Below are 14,737 nucleotides of genomic sequence, written 5' to 3'. Positions count from 1 at the left end.
TAATGAAGTAGAGTCTTGCCAAAATTCATGTATTGAAGCTATGTCAAGTCTCTTTCCGTGAACTTTCTCATCTCTAGTCCAGTTCATATCTAATCGTTAAGAGACATTTGAGTTCTCGGGGAGAGATTACATCGTTACTGTACGTACCTTTCCTTCCAGCCTTTTTCAGTGTACGTAATATTATTTTACCCATTATTAAAATTGCTGTTTTATTCAATTGGTTGATTAATCGATCCACTGATTTGATTTGATGAAGACATCCGGATGAGGCTTGAAACAGATGAAGGGAGCTGCAAAGACACACACATAAGAGACACATAATGAGTTGATACATTTTATTGACTTTTGACTCATAAGGGATGTAGCAAAACCTTTTTCTTTTTTTTCCTGCAAAGGACATGTACATGTACATGTACATTGTACTTTCAAAGTTCGCTTAAAAATTAATCACTGTCTTTCTTATTCCTAAAGAATTGTCAAAAGATTTGAAGGACAAAATCAGTGAGATGGAAGGTAGGTGGGATACATGTTGCAAATGACTCGTATTTCATGAGTTAATTTAAGCGTTTGTAACTTTTGAACTTCTGGCAAGGTTTCCAGTAAGTGGCTTTGTCACTCCTTTTGTGCTTGTTTCACATCGTCATTGTCACTCCTATTCTTGACCTGGTTGTTGTAAACACCTTATCTTATTCTTCAGTAAGGAGTCCTTCACTTTCTTTCTTGAGGGTACCTCTCCTTAGTCAATCCTATGACTCTTGGAAACTTTCACTTTTTTGCATCATCTTGATAAACTGTCTGTGCAATGCACTATTCCTCCACCGGGTTAGCTGCCTTTCCATTCTTACAGTACCTTTTTGCTTTGTCTGGACTTGATTCAGTATTCTTTCATCTCACTGCTAGCAAACACACACTCAAATAAGCCTCCAGTTCGATGCTAACACAGTCCTCAAAAGTTGACAAGCCTCTCCCACTAACTGGTCTTTTGAAAATTAATATAAACCTGTCCAGCATATGATATGATCGGTAATAGTTAACAGCTTTCTTGTTTTCTATCCTGTGTCCTGAGATCCTTTGGTCTAGTTGATAATACTTGCATCTACATGTATGGTCCGCAGGAGGTATTATGCCCTAAAACCTCCGTCGTTATGTCCATTGACTCAAAAAGAACTTGAAATTTCAAGAAAAAACTGTAAAATTGGAAACAGTGATGAAAGTGTATTTTCATCACAATTTACATCTTAAAAACACACTACATGTAGTGCGAGAGTCACTGAAATTTTGGCATAAATTTAGGACGACCCTCCACGCGTAATCAATTAGTTTCGCGCGGCGATTGACAATATTGCATGATCGCAAGCTGTCTGCGATGAACGAGTCTCAGACGATTCTTAACACCGGAGAGAATGTTCGCATTAATTAATCCTCAGAGAAAATTATACCCTTATTAGAATTGCTTTTTATGAATTGATGTCATAAATAATACAACCATTGCTTCGCTTTGATAAGACATCTGAAGAGGCTTGAAACTGATGAAGGCAGCAGCAAAGACACCCTAAAAGAGTTGATACATTTTATTGAATTAAGTAATGGTCCGGCGAAGAAGCAGGCAGCCCAGCGGCAAAGGGACTTAGAAGCGGCGAAATATTAATTTTTAATTTCACTCCAATCGAGGCATCTGATTGGCTAATATCGGAAAATGTCGAAAAAAGATGAGAAAAAAAATGAAAAAAAAGCTTTTTGGATTTCTTCTTCCCCATGCCCTTGATCTCTGTCTCTCGGCAAATTTGGGCATTGTTCTATGCGCCAATCAAATGGCGCATAGAATCTTGACGATAATGATTTGTTCTACGAAAAGAATCTAATTTTTTAGACGGCAAGTCGATTACATTTTTCATTGAAATTCAAATTTCGCGCTTTTAGCTGCTTACACCAATGGGAACAGCGAACTTAATTTGATTAAAATGTTGGCACATTTTAACTAACCGACGCTATTGCCGCGGGCTATTGTTTTTCTGCCTGCTTTTTAGCCGGACCATTACTTAATTTTTGTCGGCCTAAAGTAATTGAAGGTTCGCTTAATGATTGCTCTTTTGCTCCAAAAGAAATTTCAAAACATTTGAGGGACAAGTTCAGTGACTTTGAAGGTAGGTTATACATGTAAATGGCTCTTATTTATGAGTTGATTATAATGTGAGTATTTTATTAGAGAACAACATACATATATAAAAATAATGGATATAATAATGTAAGTTCGAGTTTGATCGGCGGTTTAGCTTGTGTCTTTAGTACCAGTTTTGCGCTGTCGGGGACCATGTGATGAGTTTGCCCGCCATGTTGTTTGTTATTTGGCGGACTTTACAGTTTTACCTGTAATCTGAAGAGGTTCGATCGTATTCCGTAAGTCATGCAGTTTTCACGGAACCATTTGTGTGTTATTCGAAGCGTTATACTAGCAGTGTTTTTCATTTCGTTTGGAAACCGTTAAGGGAATGTTTTGTAACATGTTTCTGATATCCGACAACTGTAACTGGTCCGCGGTAGAGTTATTGGGACCATAGGTACCCCAAGCTCACGGAGTATCGTTGTTGCGTTACATAAATTTTATAAGGGTTTGTTTAGCGATCGTTATTTAGGGCATTAAAATAGAAATAAAGAGAACACCAGAATTTCTCGCCTTGCCTCCTTGTCTTATTTATGGTATGTTCTTAGCATTTTCTGGACGTTCAGCGCGATTCCAGGGAGTTTTAATTCTACCGTTTTCTCTCATGGTTACTTTGCTGGCGGCGGTCTCGCAAATCCATCGAAGGAAATCAGCCGTAAATTGACACCGAACGCTCAGGTCGCCTCCAGATTTAGCCCAGTGCACGTTAAAATCCTCCTCTAACTAGTGCCTTTCTCTATCGGAGAAAAGCAGCCGCGGTGCGGAATTTCGGCTCGCTAATCTAACTGGCCCTTTCCAGCGAGGACTGCCTGCGGTGCTTTGCCACGGAGTCCCGTGCACGGCCGTTGGAAAACACCTTACCGACCGGGCCCAAGTTCAAATTTGTTACTCACGGGTTGGCAACGATGTCAGTGACAGGCACACTGTAAAACAAACTGAATGTTTATGTTTTGTTTCCGAAACATCTGTATAATCCATCAACATTTCCCTGAGCTTCGTCCGTATCTGCGTGACAGCTCAGTACCTTCCTGAGAAGGGCCTCACGCTGTTCTTGTCCGTCACTGGGACTAAAGCCTCGTCGCCCACCGTGTGTGTATCAAAATTGAACCTTGGGCCGGTCGATAAGGTGTTTTTCAACGGTTCGGGCGCGGAATTTCCGGTTTCGGGCGCATGTTCCCACTAAGAGCAAAGTCAGCCACTTCGGCGATTTTCAATTCCTTTCCGTAAACGTTCGTCTGATATAAAGATTGAAATATGTAGCAGCACTATCATCCTTGGTCTCAGTGGAATTTTGGATCGATTTGAGCTTTTTGGAAGAATTTACAGCAGCTTGTGTTTCCGACTACTTCATCGGAGTTTCCAGCACCTTGAACATAAATATATAGAGAGAAAACAACGAACCTACAAGCTGGAGTAGCGCTGAAATGGCCAAAGTATGCCACAAAAACATTGCTAAGGTATCGAAAACAAGGCAAGGTATTTTTGTTCGATTCATGTTCTTTATTTCGACTCCTAACCACGTTTGCAAATTCCCATACAAACGCTTATAATTTTGACTGATCGTAATGCTCAAAGCTCAGGGCTTGATTTTTTCAAGCAAAAAAGTGCAACTGCTATTGTTCATCTTGAAACAAAGGGCACAAGCGTGTTGAAGAAGAGAGCCCGTGGGGTAATCTTGCAAATGCTTCAGTATTAACATGTTATTGACGAAGCAGTCTCCATCTCTGTTTTTATAAGCATGTTTCATGTCAAGTCCCCTTCATTCATCTTTCTTTGCTTTTTGTTCTTAGTATCATTAAAAGTATGTATATACTTTGCCTTTTACCCCTATTTGTATTATTAGTGTACTTTAGTAGCATTTTTCTTTTTATTTTTATTGATTGGTAATAATCAATGGTTGCTTTATTTTGTAAGACATCATGATGAGGTCTCAAACAGATGAAGGCAGCAACAACGACACACTAAAAGAGACACATGGTGAGTTCATGCATTTTATTGACTTATTGAGTTAACTGAGCTTAACTGAGGGGGTCGAGCAAGAACCATTTCTTTTTTTCTTGCAAAAAGTTTTCCCAGGGTCACTTAATAGCTGTTTCTTTTATTCCCAAAGAAATGTCAAAAAAACTATGATGGACAAGCTCTGTGAGATGGAAGGTAGGTCCATATGTAAATGGTTCTTATTTTGTGGGTTAATGTGAGTGTTTTTATTGGACAATGATCGTGATACATGGTCGGAGCAAAGTTTGACCATTTGCAGGTATTAATTCTTACTCAACCACTCACATGATGTCGCAGAGAGTGGTTACGTGTGTCCCGACCCTAGGGCCGCTAGATGATGATGATCGGCAAATTAACTGAAAAATCGAACCGAAGTTAAGGACCAAACTCGTCAGATTCTCCTGAATTCCCTAAGCGAAAACCTAACTAATAACAATTCAACACAAACACCTTTTTTCAGGTTCCATACCCAAGCATGCATACGTCAATCAAAAAACTAATACCACCCGGTTGGTGTCCTAAACAGAAACAAAAGGACAACAGTATATTTGTGCGACACGTGACAATGCGTCAATATCTTCTATCCAATTGCTAAGGTAGAAATTCCTCAGTTGTTTAAAGACCTGAGGGTTGGTCCAGCTAGAGTTGACCACACAACCTTCTTGCGGAAGTCCGATGCACAACTAACAGAGGCAATGATCAACTGAGTTTTTTTTTATACTTCTTGCTCTTTTTTTTGCAAGACTGCTTGTACATTTTTTTATTACGTACCATGAAATACATGTAGCTCGTCAGAATCATTAGCATTCAATATACTAATAAAGATGGAATTACGATTTGTCGGGTTTTAATCATTCCCCTCTATAACTATGATTCTCCCGAAGTCCGTAAACGAAAACCTAATTAACAATTCAACAGGAAAAGCTTTTCCATGTGCTCCATACGCAAGCGTGCATACTGTACGTCAATAAAAACTAATGCCACCCGATGGGCTTCCTGAATAAAAACAAAAGGACAACAGTATCTTTGTGTGGTGCACAAATAACTGAGCCAAACGATCAACTGGGGTTTTTGACACTTACTGCTCTTTTTTGCAAGACTGCTTGTGCATTTTTCATTACGTAGAATGAAATAGCTCGTCAAAGCTATTAGCAGTCAACCTACTAACTGCTAAGCAAGGTAGACTTACGATTTTCTCCGTACCTTTCTTTTAAAAAGAAAGATTAAAATATGAGAGAAACAAATTCGATTTGTGCGAACAAACTTCGTTCGTTTGTGCTTCTCGAGTAACAATTCCAGCATACGAGCATGGCCTAATGGCCCAAAGGCAGTATAGTAGTTCGATGTCCAATCGCTGAGCACCTGAAAGCCATTTATTCTGACAAAGTTTTGATGGGTAAAGGTAATTCGGCGGAACGAGTCGTTTCGCTAACGTCCAGTTCACTAACAAACGAAGTCGATTCGCTAACACGTTTGATTGTTTTACTAATGTCCAGTTCGCTAACAACCGAAGTCGACTCGCTAACGTGTTTGGTTGCTCTAGGTCTATTGGCTGCTTTAGTCTTATCTGGGATTACGAAATATTTGATTGAGATGGCTGACATAAGGGCACGATTTAAGTCTGTTATATCAAATCGATTGCATTCATTAATCAGCTCGCGTCGCTCGGGTGACTTTTTAGCATCAAACAAATAGCACACCGCGTTCCAAAGGTCTCTCTTCTGTGCCTCTGTTGCCGTTACAAATGACAGAGAACACTTGCAATTCTTACCAGTCTCGGTCGTCGAAAATGAGCATTACAGCATTACGTGGGCACCTAAATCACTTGAAACCAACGCGTCCCTTTATTCACATTGAAATTATTTTCATTGAAACAATAAAATGCGCTCGCGCAGCTCTCAGTAAAGGAGGTGAGACTATTTTCAACTTCAATAGGACAATGTTTCAGCACCTTAATGATATGCATCCTCAACAAAGAATAGAGAACACTTCTAATAACTACCGATCATATTGCTGCGATTTCGACCTGTTGAAAAGAGCATTGCAGTATAAAAGCGCTCTGCTATTTGTCCATTTCATTCCACTTACCTCACGACAACTCTTTGGAAATAATCTAATCATGGAAAGCTTTTATTGCATCTTTTGCGCCGAAGAAGGTACCTCACGGCAAGAGGCGCTTTTATGTGACGGCTGCGACAGGTGGCAACACCGACGTTGTGAGACATTGATAAGCAGGATTCTGGACCGGCGGGGAAGTCACCATGTTTTCAGAAACAAGTGATATGCCAGACCACCTGAAGAACTATCCCTACTACGAGAACATTCCAGTTGTGGAACCAGTGGCCAACCATGGTGCTATCGCCAAGATCAGAGGCCTCTTCAGTAACATACCAGTTGGTGGAGCAGGGGACAAAGCGGGGCAAGGCTAGACTCGTAGATAGCGTGGATTTACATTCAACCTGCAATCTAGGAGATCCTATGCGACGTATTGGCAGTGTACAGTTCATCCCAAAGAAAATCCATGCAGAGCTTCTGTTGCTGAACGAGATGGCAGTTTTCAGCCAGGGAAGAACTCTCACAATCACCCCGCTGAGGTTGGAATAAACCGCAAAAGTTGTCAGTTAAGTGAAGGCAAAGGATGGCCAGGAAAAACCAATGTTCCTTGTCCTTTGGCGTTTGGCCCAGACGGAACCCTCCGAGAACTGGCTGATAACGTGAAACGGCAATGGATCAAGAGTACAGTGTTCCCGCCCAAGGATTGGCGTGTTATAAACAGCCCATATGCATAAATAATGACATATATAGAGGGTGGCATAATGCACTGAATTGACGCGCTGGTGAACATACTGATTTGTCATCTTTACTCATTGAACTGTTGGAAGGGAGGCCCGACTGACAAGCATCACCACAAGGCTAGTTTCAAATGAAAAACTCTCTAGGATACAGCGCAAATGCTATAGAAATGTTTAGAAAAAGTTTTTGGGTTTCAGGGGAGAAATACAAAATTCGCAAAATAAATGCTGCCTATTTGCGTGAGTCGTGTTCTCCTCTAAATGGACCAGTTCTTGCACAATGATTTGCAAATATATTTAGATTTTAAAGCCATTAATAATTATTGTAATGATTTACAACTAGACTTATTTAAGAAAAATATGCTTAGTAACTTTAAGGACTAGCTAATTTTTAGTATTAGTAAAAATTAAAGATTGATTTGGCCGCTCTTTGGCACTGGGTTCGAGTATTCATAATCAAGATGCCGACTTGGTTTTTTCCATACCACATATGCTTTACGGTAATTTGCACAAATTGGTCTCTACTTTCTCGTAACTGTAAAGTGGGAGGTTTTCACCCGATAAATAACGTGCAGATCAGAACAAAGTCTGAATGCTTATTTGTTATGTATATTGCACATGGTCACGCGAAAGGTACATTACGCACTATATGTCAATTTAAACGAATGGCAAGTCATTAGCGAACTGACCTAATAAGTTAACGAAACGACTTTTACAAACAAGCAAATACGTTAGCGAAACGACTTCCGTTGTTAGCGAACTGGGCGTTAGCGAAATGACTTGTATTTGTTTCAAAATACACAAAAAGTAACGCTCACTAGTTCATCTTTTATTTTACTGTTGAAAGAAATGCTGAATCAGTTGAAGTCGCAGGGAGACAAATCGATACCAAACTTGGACAGACTGAAGGTACATTGAAGAATCGCATAATTCATGAGATGGACTGACAGAAATTGCTAGAAATCCCACAACGGTATCTAAAATATGTACACAGTCATCAGTTTTGCATTTACTGAGATCAACTTTCATTGTAGGTAGAGGGTATTTAGCTCTTGATAAAACTGAATCAAAGGAACTTGCCATCTTTTGAGTCATCAATACAGTAGTGCATTATAATGAGAGAAGTATTGACGATGACATCACCAACTCGCAGCTAGTCTGAATAATTGTTATAATTGCATATTTTTGGACATAATTTTTAACTTCCAAGTATTCTGTGGTATGCTGAAATGCATCATTATTTGTACTGACTGAAAAGCCAAAATGATCGCTGGATTTTAGGGCGACTTGCAAAGAAGCAAAGAAGACCTTAAAAGAATTCGGGTCTCAACGGAACTCGGGCCTATGACCGTGCATGTGCCATTGCACTGCAACGCTTTCCATCTCAGCCATCGGAGATACATGACTAAAGCATGAACGTGCACCCACTCACTTCCAGATGGCTTGAGAGATCAGATGATAGAGCAGGTAGGACAATCGCATACTTAATTATGAAATCAACTCCAGTTCAGGGGTGGAATTCTTTTAGGCTCCTTTGCAACTGCCGAACTTACTCTATAAATTGCGATGGTCATTCGCACTCAGAGTTGTCACAACCCCAAGTTCAATTATATATGACTCTCACATATTTCACTATCAATTAAAAGCGCAGTCGACCTTCACACAACTAAGGTGTAAGTATCATCTCAAATATTCAACGTAGGGAGAACAACGGGTTTTTATGTGCAAGTAATGACTTTCTCTCTTTCAGATGCTTATGGGCCAGCGGCTGACTTTATCGACGTTATTCGACAACTGTACAAAAACCGTGAAGGATGGCTTGCGCCATTCCCGTGGTGCGAAGAGTTTGGATTCCATCTTGACAACGTTTTTTACCAGGCTCAAAATGGTCAGCAGGAAAAAAGAACGAGGGGTAAAGACTGATTCCATTGTCAGCATGTTGGAAATCTTCAAACCACATGAGGAATGTTCACAACCCAAAAGAGTTTGATTGAAGACAGCCAGGCATGGGAAAGACAACCTATTGTAACAAGGTTGCTTACGACTGGGCAAAGAACTGTAAAGCTGAAGATTCGTTTCCTGATGTCCAAGTGTTGCTGTTGTTGAAATGGTAGGACATTAACTCTGACTTATGGGAGGCTATCGAAGACCAGCTTCTACCGCGAGGACATGAAGGAGGAACAAAAGGAGAAGTTTTTCAAGTTTGTCGGGACCATCAGTCAAAGGTTTTGCTGGTGCTTGACGGATTGCATGACTTGCCAAGCGATTATTTACCCGTCTATAAAGAAAATCGTTCAAGGGAGAATGCTTCCAAAATGTACTTATTGGTTACAGCTCGCCACGAAGCTGGGATGAAAGTACGGGAATGCTGTGACACCTGTTAGAGGTCGAAGGATTTACCGAAGAGGCTGCAGATGATTTTATCTCGAGATATTTCAAAACCGAGGAGCATCTGGCGACAAAGCTATTGAACAAGTTGGGCACAGACGCAAGCCTTAGCGGACTAACTGCAAATCCATAAATACAGCCCTTCTTTGCCTTTTTGCGAAGACTTCCAGGAGATTTGCCTAATGGTAGAACTCTGCTTTACTTCGAAATAGTGCAGTGTGTGCTGAGAAGGTATAGGAGAAAGAAAGAATTACCAAAAGTGGACAAACACCTAACACAATTATATCACGCTGAATTAAAGTATCTTGGTTGTATAGCGTTGAATGGCTTGCTCAAGGATGAGATGTATTTCGACGACAGTGCATTCCGAAATCGTACCAGCAACTTAATACCTGAATTGGGATTTCTGTCGGTTCAGCCTGGACGCAGCAAACGAAGGCCGAGCCGTTGCTATGGGTTTCTACACAAGAGCTTCCAGGAGTTCTTCGCTGCATTTTATCTCAGTTTCCAGCTTGTCGATGGGGAACTTAGTCCTGATGGTTTAGTTGCTGACACAAATATTTAAGGACTTTGAACAGGTGCTTATGTTACCTGTGGTATCTTGGCTCAACACTGTGAGGTAAAAGCCATGGCACTTATGGAAGTATGGCAGGTCAAATTAACCAATCAAATGAGAAGGAAAGTGATGACTACCTATGGACTGCATTGAATTGTATTAAGGAAAGTGAAAAAGAACAGGGTACCTTTGGAAAAGAATGGCGCATTCTCTTGGTCGCTTCTTGAAATTCAGCGTATTTCAGGTAAGCAGCAGATAGGTGACAGTAGCGCTGCTATACTGGCTCACGCAATGGCAGCAAACTCAACGGTGACAGAGTTGACTTTGAAATACAATGGAATCGGCGACTCAGGTGCTGCTGCAATGGCTGAAGCAGTGGAAATCAATTCAACGCTGACGACGTTAAATTTGTCTTACAATAAAATCGGTGTCTTAGGTGCTGCTGCACTGGCTAAAGCAGTGGAAATCAATTCAACGCTGACAACGTTGGATTTGTCTGACAATGTAATCGGTGACTCAGGTGCTGCCGCACTGGCTAAAGCAGTGGAAATCAATTCAATGCTGACAAAGTTGTGTTTGTCTTCCACTAAAATCGGTGACTCAGGTGCTGCTGCACTGGCTAAAGCAGTGGAAATCAATTCAACGCTGACAACCTTGAATTTGTCTTACAATGAAATCGGTGTCTCAGGTGCTGCTGCACTGGCTAAAGCAGTAGAAATCAATTCAACGCTGACAGAGTTGGATTTGCTATTCAATACCATCCATGACTCAGGTGCTGCTGCACTGGCTAAAGTAGTGGAAACCAATTCAACGCTGACAAAGTTGGATTTCCGTTCCAATAGAATTGGAGACTCAGGTGCTACTGCACTGGCTAAAGCAGTGGAAATTAATTCAAGGCTGACAACCTTGAATTTGTCTTACAATGAAATCGGTGTCTCAGGTGCTGCAGCACTGGCTAAGGCAGTGGAAATCAATTCAACACTGACAGAGTTGGATTTGTGTTCCAATGGAATCGGTGACTCAGGTGCCGCTGCACTGGCTAAAGCAGTGGAAATCAATTCAACGCTGACAACCTTGAATTTGTCTTACAACGAAATCGGTGTCTTAGGTGCTGCTGCACTGGCTAAGGCAGTGGAAATCAATTCAAGTCTGACAGAATTGGATTTATGTTCCAATGGAATCCGTTACTCAGGTGCTGCTGCACTGGCTAAAGCAGTGGAAATCAATTCAACGCTGACAACCTTGAATTTGTCTTACAATGAAATCAGTGTCTCAGGTGCTGCTGCACTGGCTAAAGCAGTGGAAATCAATTCAACGCTGACGGAGTTGGATTTGTGTTCCAATGGAATTGGTGACTCAGGTGCGGCTGCACTGGCTAAAGCAGTGGAAATCAATTCAACGCTGACAACCTTGAATTTGTCTTACAATGAAATCGGTGTCTCAGGTGCTGCTGCACTGGCTAAAGCAGTAGAAATCAACTCAACGCTGACAACCTTGAATTTGTCTTACAATGAAATCGGTGTCTCAGGTGCTGCTGCACTGGCTAAAGCAGTAGAAATCAATTCAACGCTGACAGAGTTGGATTTGCTATTGCAATAGAATCGTTGACTTAGGTGCTACTGCACTGGCTAAAGCAGTGGAAATCAATTCAACGCTCTCAGAATTGGATTTGCATTCCAATGGAATCGGGGACTGGGTGCTGCTGCACTGGCTAAAGCAGTGAAAATCAATTCAACGCTGACGTCGTTGAATTTGTCTTACAATAAATCGGTGTCTCAGGTGCTGCTGCACTGGCTAAAGCCATGAACTGACAGGGCCTTTGGCCTAGTTAAACGTGTTTCATACTAATCGTATTCGCCATTGTCAAAACATTTCGAAATTAATCCTCCCTTGCAGTTAAACATTGGGCCAAAGGTCAGAGCCCGAAAGAATTGTCACAATGTTTTAGAATTACTGGCATCCTTTGAACGAGATAATAGACCAAATCAGCTAACCCAGTGTTGTGCCCAATGTAAATCTTGCTGGGTTAATGTTCTGTCTGTACTGTATTCGCATTATAATATAGCATTCACATATAAGAGATATCGAAATACTGGAACAGAATTGAACGTTTGAATCTCAAAGTGTTTGAATTTTCAATGAAGATCCTTTTTAACAATTGAACAGCAAACAGCGAGTGATAGCATTAATTAAAATGAAATATGCGCCATTATATGAAGTATAATTTGCAACATTTCGTTTTGTATGCATTCAAGAAAGTTCAAGCGAAAGTCTCAAGTGAATGGAAAACCTACCCTGGATGTAAGGAAAGTGCTAATCCATTGTTGCCCCGCCGCTCTGCATTTAGTTTTGGCTTCCTTGTTTTTAGTTTCTTGGTTGTTTCTTGGAGTCACACGATCGCTTATGACTTTTACTCTGCTTACCCTTTAAACTCGTCATGACTTCCATACACACGCGTATACCCGCCAACACACTTGATCACTTAACTTTGAAATTACTTCCGCCCAGTTCATCAAATCTTTGCTCTCCGAGAGCGGTACTTCTCAGCACTCTAACACACGGACGAGGTGACTTTATCATGTTGTTTCATTTTTCATCTCAGATGAAGTGTCATTTTTGTTAAAATTATCGGAGTGCCATCTAAGAATTGTGGGACAAAGAAAACAAGACAAAGCTATAATAGCAGCCAGGAAAGTCTCGCATGCATGTCTTGACTCTGGAAAGTTTAATAAGGTCTACGAAATTGGTGACGAATTCAGTGAACATGACGGCAATGTGAACAAAACATCCCTTTAAATATAAATTTGTGCTTGTCGATGCTTGTCACATCGATCATATTGTGCAATATGGCCGATGAATCCTATGACTGGATGTGTACGAACGCTCTAAAGATGAGATGAAGACGTATAGGGCACTGGGTTATATGCACTATTGATACATAACAGTGATGAGATCATGAGACAGAACTTTTTCTTATCGCAACAGTCGTGCATAAAGACTTAACGGAAACTTAAAATACCACATCCATTTGACAAAATAGAAATTAAAATTATGAGTTGTTCACAACACCACAGCAGGTACTGTTGATTATTGTTGATCATTGAGCCAGTGAGATATCAGTAATCCGTGAGGGTCAATGCACGCACGTTAGTCAGGTGACTGAATTTATGCAGCAGTCTCGAAATACAGTTGAGTTATTTATCGTGAGATTTTCTGCTCTTTAACGCCTTCAAGCAGCCCTTATCCACAGTTACATTAATTGACGAAACACGCACGATGTATAACCCATAATCACAAGGGGTAACACATAGTGGCAAGGCGTAACACATCATCACAACGCGTAACTCACCTTCACAAAGTGGAACTCACCGTCGCAAGGCGTAACTGACCTTCACAAAGTGTATCTCACTGTTGCAAAGCGTAATCTCCTTCATAAAGTATTACTCACCTTCACAACGCGTAACTCACCTTCACAAGGCGTAACTGACCGTCCCACGGCGTAACTGACCATGACAAGGCGTAACTCACTGCCTCAAGGCGTAATTCACCATCACAATGCGTAACTCGCCGTCACAAGGCGTAATTGACCTTTACAAGGCGTAACTCACCGTCACAAGACGTAATCATCTTCACAAGTCGTACCTCACCGTCACAAGGCGTAACTCACCTTCACAAGACGTAACTCATCTTCACAAGTCGTAACTCACCGTCACAAGGCGTAACTCACCGTCACAAGACGTAACTCATCTTCACAAGTTGTAACTCACCGTCACAAGGCGTAACTCGCCTTCACAAGGCGTAACTGACCATCACAAGGTGTAACTCACCGTCCCAAGGCGTAACTCACGGCCGCAAAGCGTAATTAACCATCAAAAGGCGTATCTCCCTGTGACAACGCGTAACTGACCATCACAAGGCGTAATTCACAGTCACAAGGCTTAACTCACCGTCACAAGGCGTAAAACAAAAAGAATAAGGGGTAATGCTCTGCTTGAATTCACACACAAAAAAAACATGGAGGAGCTAAAGCCAGTTTAAGCGGAGCTGATCAAGATCAATAAAGAATCGAGTGGCCGAACACGGACTTATCATCTCTATACACCGTATTCCAAAATGGCCGCCATTTTTGTATTCTTTTGTTTGATTGCAATTGGCCTTTTTGGCCTCGTTTGAGGTTAAATATGCTTTTGAATTGTACGTTTGAAAGCGAGGACAAAAGGGCGAATTTGCAAGGAAACAAAAGAATACCAAAATGTCGGCCATTTTGGAATAGGTGTGTTGGTTTTCGCTGGAATGTGTGGAAAACCAAAGTCGCCGTAGTAACATCAGGGTTAACAAAAACCCAGGAGAAAGTGAGAGATGGAGTTAAAACCAAGCTCGGTATCGACATCGACATTGAGAGGGCTCACAGAGTCGAACGGAAGCACAAACAAGGAAAACAGTAGAGTCAGCCACGCACTATCGTCTGTAAACTGCGCGATTGGAATCAGAGAGAACAAGTGCTAGGCAAAGCTCGCAAAGAAAAACCAAGTGGCATTCATATCAGCAAAGATTTAGCGCTGGCTACTCTTAAAAGCGGGAGCCCTTGATACCGAGGTTGAAAGCTGCCCAAGAGGCTGCAAAGGTCGCTTACTTTGTTTTGGATCGCTTAGTCATTCGAGATAAACCGACGACTTGAGTCAGGAGTAGTACATTATCTTCATTACCTTTTAGTCACTTAGATGATGAAAACTTTCGATAACGCTGTTTGAGCTGAATAATGGCTCTATAAATTTTGATCCCGAGAAGCTTGATAGTTTAAATCAACGCTTTATTGTCTACTTCGTTCAGAAATTTTAGTCT

General features: G+C 41.2%; 1 pseudogene; it reads left to right on the top strand.

Moving 5' to 3' along the window:
- The first annotated feature begins 10,186 nt into the window (after window positions 1-10,186).
- Window positions 10,187-11,494, top strand: LOC138035914 (NLR family CARD domain-containing protein 3 pseudogene; annotated as a pseudogene).
- The last annotated feature ends 3,243 nt before the right edge of the window (window positions 11,495-14,737 follow it).

The sequence above is a fragment of the Montipora capricornis genome, unplaced genomic scaffold (genome assembly GCF_036669925.1).
Source record: "Montipora capricornis isolate CH-2021 unplaced genomic scaffold, ASM3666992v2 scaffold_437, whole genome shotgun sequence".
Lineage (NCBI taxonomy): Eukaryota > Metazoa > Cnidaria > Anthozoa > Scleractinia > Acroporidae > Montipora > Montipora capricornis.
This window is presented reverse-complemented; position numbering and strand designations above follow the sequence as displayed.